The sequence below is a fragment of the Schistocerca piceifrons genome, chromosome 1 (genome assembly GCF_021461385.2).
Source record: "Schistocerca piceifrons isolate TAMUIC-IGC-003096 chromosome 1, iqSchPice1.1, whole genome shotgun sequence".
Classification (NCBI taxonomy): Eukaryota; Metazoa; Arthropoda; class Insecta; order Orthoptera; family Acrididae; genus Schistocerca; species Schistocerca piceifrons.
Window position 1 is genome coordinate 257,946,227 of NC_060138.1, and position 6,588 is coordinate 257,952,814.

Genomic DNA, 6,588 nt, shown 5'->3' on the forward strand with positions numbered 1-6,588 from the left:
TACTGATAATATTGTGTAACCATGGGTCCTACGAGAAATTAATAATCAAATTAGAAAAGGAATAGTCAACAAATTGAAGAATATTTTAATCTGAAGAACAAAAATTTTAAAAGACAAAGTGAAATACAAGAATGTAATTTTATATTGTCTACAGAAGTTGTATTAAGAACAACGAAGTTACAAGGTTATTATCAAAAATCAACAAATAAACTATTGCCAGAAATGAAAGAAATTACAAATAAAACATCTGGATGGTCTCTATTTTATAGAGATAATTTAGAATTAAATATTAATAGACATTATCCTATTTTCGGTAATTAAAAACAGAATAACTATAATAAATGTAAAAACCAATGATCAAAAATGTTTTCTGTATTCATTAAAATCATCTTCATATACTGTAGAATGTGGTGTAGAGAGAGTTTGTAAATAACAGAAGAATGGTTTAGAACCTGAAGACATTTTTGAAGAACAGATTATTGTCATGTTCTATTAACAGATATTCCAAAATTTGAAATAATTAAATACTTCAATTAATATTTATGCATACAACTGCACCAAAGAAGGTAAAACTATATGTCCCTTTATCTTACAAATTAAACAATATTAACATGTGGTAATCATCTTTTAATTCACATTATTGTTGCATAAAAGATTTACCTAGATTAATTACAAGCAAACACAATTGAAGTATTCATCTTTGTGATAAATGTTTAAGTTATTTTTGTAATTAAAACAATCATGGAAAGTATTGTAAAGAACATAAAGAAATAAAAATAGATAGTGCCTTTTAAAGATCCAAAAATTGAATTTCAAAATTATAATCATTCATCAAAAGTTTCTTTTGTGAATTAAGCATATTTAGAATGTGTATTAAAAAGAATTCAAACTTAACAACCAAGACTGAAAAATCTTGTATTAACAACTACCAAAAGTAGTTACTAGTTTCATTCAGTACTTACATTAAATATGCTAATGGTGATTATAAAATTTCATTTACTTATGGAGGAAATTTCTTGATTTGTTAAAAGAAGAATCAAGAGAAATTGTTAGAATGTGTAGTCTCAATGTTCTAATGACATTGAGTAAAGAAGATGCACCCATTATAAAAATTTAGAAATTTGTCACAATTGTGAAAAAGAATTTAAATTTGGAGGAAAGGAGGTCAGCAGTCACTGTCATTGAATGGGAAAATATTGAGGAGCTGTACATCAAGACTGAAGTCTTAATTATAAAAATGCTAAATTTATTCTAGATAATATTCATAATTTTACAAACTATGATTCTCATTTTATATCAAACAATTAGCAACTAATATTAAAAATGTGGATGGAATTCCAGACAACGAGCTAAAATATATTTCATTTAGTAAAAATGTGGAAGATGGATTAACTGTAACATTTACTGATACATTTAAATTTATGGCTTCAAGCACTGGTAACTTATCTTCCAGTCTTACAAAAGAACAATTTAGAGAAATGGCCAAATATTTTGAAGGTGGAGAGTTAGATATAATTGTTAAAAAGGCAGCTTACCCATTTGAATATATGGATTCCGAAAAAAAATTACAAGAAGCAAAATTATGAAAAAAAGAATATTTTTATTCAAAGATAATAAAAATAATATTACTTGTGAGGAATATGAAAGGACTGTTTGGGAACAAAGCAACACTGAAAATTTAAGCAAGTATACCAAATTATATAATAAATCTGTTGTTTTAATTTTTGGAGATATTTTGGAAAATTTTGAGGTAATCTATTAAATGTTATAGACTTGATCCATGTTGGTATTTTACAGCTCCAAGCTTATCTTTGAATTCTTTGTTAAAAATGAAGTAGACATATTATATGTTTGTGATATGATTTTGTTTCTTCACAAAGAAGTTCTAGATGGAATTTCCCAAAGTAATATAAGATACACAAATTGAAACACCAAATATATTGCAAATTTTAAGCCAACAAAGAAATCGACTTATATAGCATCTTTAGATGCAAATAATTTAGATGGTTGGGCAATGTCTCAATTTTTACCATTTCAAAAATTCGATTGGATGGTCAAAAAATTTTACTACTGAAAAATTACTTAATATTCCAGTTGATTATGGATATGGTTTTAATTTCAACATTGATTTAGGATACCTATAATATACATAAGACTTGCCATTAGTGCTGGAAGTAGAAATTAAACTTTTAACAACATTAAATAGTAATGAAAAATTCATCTTACATTACAGAAATCAGAAACAATGTAGAAATCTTCTATTAATATTTAAAAAATTCACAGAATCTTATCATTTGAACAATCAGTTTGATTATTTTGATAGAGTAATAAGGAGGACAGCTAACAATTTTGAAATGATTTCTGCAGGTTAATGAATAATTCAGTGTGTGAGAAACATTGGAAAATATTACAAATCGCCAAAGTGAAAATCATAACAGTTTCAAGAAAATATACGAATTATATTTCAAAACGAAATTATTAACTTACTAGTGCATTCTCAGAACATCTAATATCAGTTCATATGATGCAAATTAAAATAATATTCCATGAACGAATTTATATTGGAATGAGTACTACAGATATTTCTGATATAAAAAAAAGATATGAAATCTGTGATAAAAGAGTTTGATACAAATATTATCCAGGAAATTATATTTATGGACTTCCACAAATAAATGAGAAAGTTTTAGGACAGATGAAAGATGAAAACTGTCGAAAACTTGTATTAGGATATATTAGTAATGGTTCCAAAGTGTATGCTTATAAAATTGGTGAAGAAAAAGTGAATAAATTTAAAGGTTTTAAGAAATAAGTTGTGAAAAGTGTGATTACTTTCTATGATAAAAATGTGTAACTGACGCAATAAAACAATATAGAACAACGATTTTGATTAGATTATTTAAACATGAATTGTATACAGTTGAATATAGTAAGCCTATTTAAAGTTCTGATCATGATTAACTTATGGTATTATAAAACGAAATTAATATATAACCATATGGACATCATAAATTACATTCAAATAAAATAAAAGATTGTAAAAATAAGTTCTAAAAAGATTTACACAGCTGCACAGAAGATTAAAAATTGTTTCTAAAAGAAATAAACAGTAGTTCAGTAGATAAAAATGATTTCTTATAAGAATGAAGCAGTTAATAAGATTAAAAAGGATTTAAAAAAATCAAACAGTAGCTCAGAGAAGTAAATAAAAACTAAATATTAATTAGTTATTAATATTTTCCCAAAGTACATTAATGTTTGATGTCTTGGTAACTGAAAACTACATACATATTTTCCATGAAACATTTAATATTTAGATAATATGCTCCTTTTCCTATTTAAATTTTAAATCTATTTTCTCATCTTTTGAATGAACGTAGTTGTGAACATATTTGGAAGAATTTTTAATTTACTTTCCAATTTTTTAATAAATAAATGATTTAACCTACTAATAATGAAGAAGTTCTGTTTGTCTCTTTCTTAGACCATCTTTAGAACCTGAGTTTGAATTTTAATTTCTATATAAATTTCTTTTTCTACAATGAAAATTGGATAAATAATTTTAATTTCGCTTTCCATCGATAAGAAAAAAATTTAATACAATTTACAAATCTAAATATATTAAGCTTTTTATATATAAATGGAGTTGGTGGGGGATCTAAAAAAATTGCAAATTCTTTTAGAATAATAAAAATGTTTTAATCATTATTGCTGAAAATGATAATACATCTTTTATTGTGAAAGATTTGGCTATATTTTTGGACTATGAAAACATATACAATGCTCTTAAAATTATTGATGAAGAGTTAAACTAGATTTAGAAAATATTAAGAAACCTGAATTGCAGCCTTTAAAAAGAAATGAGAAAAAAACCATGCATATGTATTAATAAATCTGGATTATATTCCTCAATATTGATATCAAAAAAGAAGAAGCAAACCAATTTAGAATATGGTTTACTCGTGATATTTGCGAAACTCTAGAAAACATGGTGACTATAAAAAATTTAACAAATGTAGACATAAATACATAATTACCATTTGTTATTACTTTGTTAAATGATGAAACTGTAAGACCTACTTTTGTTATTTTGAGATTATATGATTATAATTTTATTTATTATATTAATGTTACTTGGACACAATTTTAAAAATTTTCAGAATAAATTAGATATCAGAAACAGGCATCCAAATTGTGAAGAATTTTTAAGAGTAAATTATGCTCAAAATTTAGTAAATGTATATAAACCAATGAAAGAAAAATTGATAATTGACTATAATCGAAATTATTTAAATATTTTAGTTAATTATTCACAAAAATAATTTTTAAACAAATAAAGAGACTAACAAACGTATCTTAGAATGTAAAACTAAGTTTCCAAGATATTTCTTCATAATCAAATTAAAAATAACATCCATAAGTATTTCTATACAAATAAAATATACGAACCATACTAATTCCATTATACGAATCCAACAGTTCAATTTTAAAAGCACCAGCCAAATTTGAAAATAAATCGTTTTTGAAACTTTATTTCAATATTAAAATAGACTCCAAGTTTTCAATAGTGTTCTCAATTTATGTACAAAATTTTTTACTAACATTTTAAAAATTTAACTTTCCATGTATTTACCCAACTATTACACAACATATCAACATCCAAACATTTGACATAAATTTTATTATCTTTTTTATTTAAAATTTGATCATCGAGGGAGGTATTTGGTTAATTCATTTTCAAATATTCTTGTTCATAAGCATTTCCTTTTATTTGCTTGCTATTTACATTATCATAATTACATGTGATTGGATTCGAATGTTTAAGATCTACAATTTCAAAAGTTTCTGTTGATGAAATTGCTATAGATACTTTTTCAAGAAGTTTTTAAGTTTCAAAATTCTTACTTTATCAACAAGTTTATATTTACAAAATTGTTATGTGAACTGGTAACAGTAAGTTTTTTTTTCAGGATCTTTAATTACTTTGTCTGGGGTCCTTTTTATAGTTGAATCGTTTTTGTTATTATCAACCCATTTACAATTATTGTCAACCCATTTTTCTTGAACAACATATTTGTTCCACATCTCCTTCATGTATTCTGTTGACTCGTTTAATGACAGACGTGTTTAATTTGTTAAATTTGAATAATTTTTAATGTTAAATTTTACATTAACTCTTGAATTCTTGATTATTATATTCTTTGCCATTATATGTCTGTACATTTTTTGGTTTCCTTGACTTGAATATAAGCCACTTAACAAATATCTAAATGCTTTACTTATTTTCGAAAATTCCTTTCTACTTTACAGAATCCATTTCGACTAAATCAGTAAGCTGCAAATCATCAATTTTAAAAGATTCGGTTTTATATATTGAAGAAAGACTTTCAAATCTTTGTTTTCCAGTTTTAGTTATTAATCTATGAGGAAGAAGTCTTTCAGTAAGCTTTTTGCACTTTGAACAGTAGATGTGATTATTGTTCTTCATTTGTGAAGAATGAATTATTTCACCAAACACATATATCTTTACATCAACTGGAACAGTTTTAACATAAACCTTTAATCTTATAGTTAGACATTTTGTTTTGTGATTAGTTTGATTGTTGAAATTTCAGGAGTTGTTTTATAAATTTGTGAACAACACTCACCAAAATTTCAAAATTATTAAATGTTAAAGCTCTGTATTTTGACCAACAACAAGAGATTTATTAAGAATAAAATCATATTCGTTGAAATTGGACACTCTTCGTTTGCCTCCAGTCATAACAGTAAATTCAATATGTTGTTTATGATATACTTTCCCTTTATGTCGAAATGCTTTTATATTCAAGCTTGGTAACATGTTTGAAAATTAATTTTGTAAATAATGTTTGATAACTTGGTCTTTTGCAATTACTGGACAAATTACATTCGCAATTATTCTACCTTTAAAGCTAGTATAACCTCTAGTTACTTTAAAAAGAACATTAAATTTTTTCTGAAATTATTTTTTACATTATATATTTTTGTATGGAATGTTGATTGAATATCTTTGATTTTTGGTTCTAAAGTATCTGGTGATTGTTTTATTTTTATTTTAATTTTTGGATCTATTGATGATAAAATTTTTGATTTTTGATCGAAAAATGTTCAGATTTTGATATTAATTCCTTGTTAATTAATGGAGCTGATGATTGAAATGTTTTATTATTACTAAACCGTTACAGAGTTTAATTCCAAAAATGTCGATTTATTAGATTTTAAATATCAGTAAACTTATAATTCAAACATGATAGTGATAAACACACAAGTGAACACGAATTACCTCATCAAAATTTTGCATTTTTTCAAAACTCTAGTGTAAATAATTTTTTCCCTAATAGTTCACTAATTATTTTGGTAAATTTACTCCATGTGAATGGAAAACATATTTTATTTCTTTAATTTTATTATACCAAATACAACTAGTTCTGACATGATGTGAAGTATCTGAATTTTCTATCCACATTCTAGATTTTTTGTCTCATTTGGTATTTCATCAACCATAAAATGCAATGAAGATATTTAATTTTCAATTGTTTAACTAATTCTTCCTTGTCTTAATTCGAT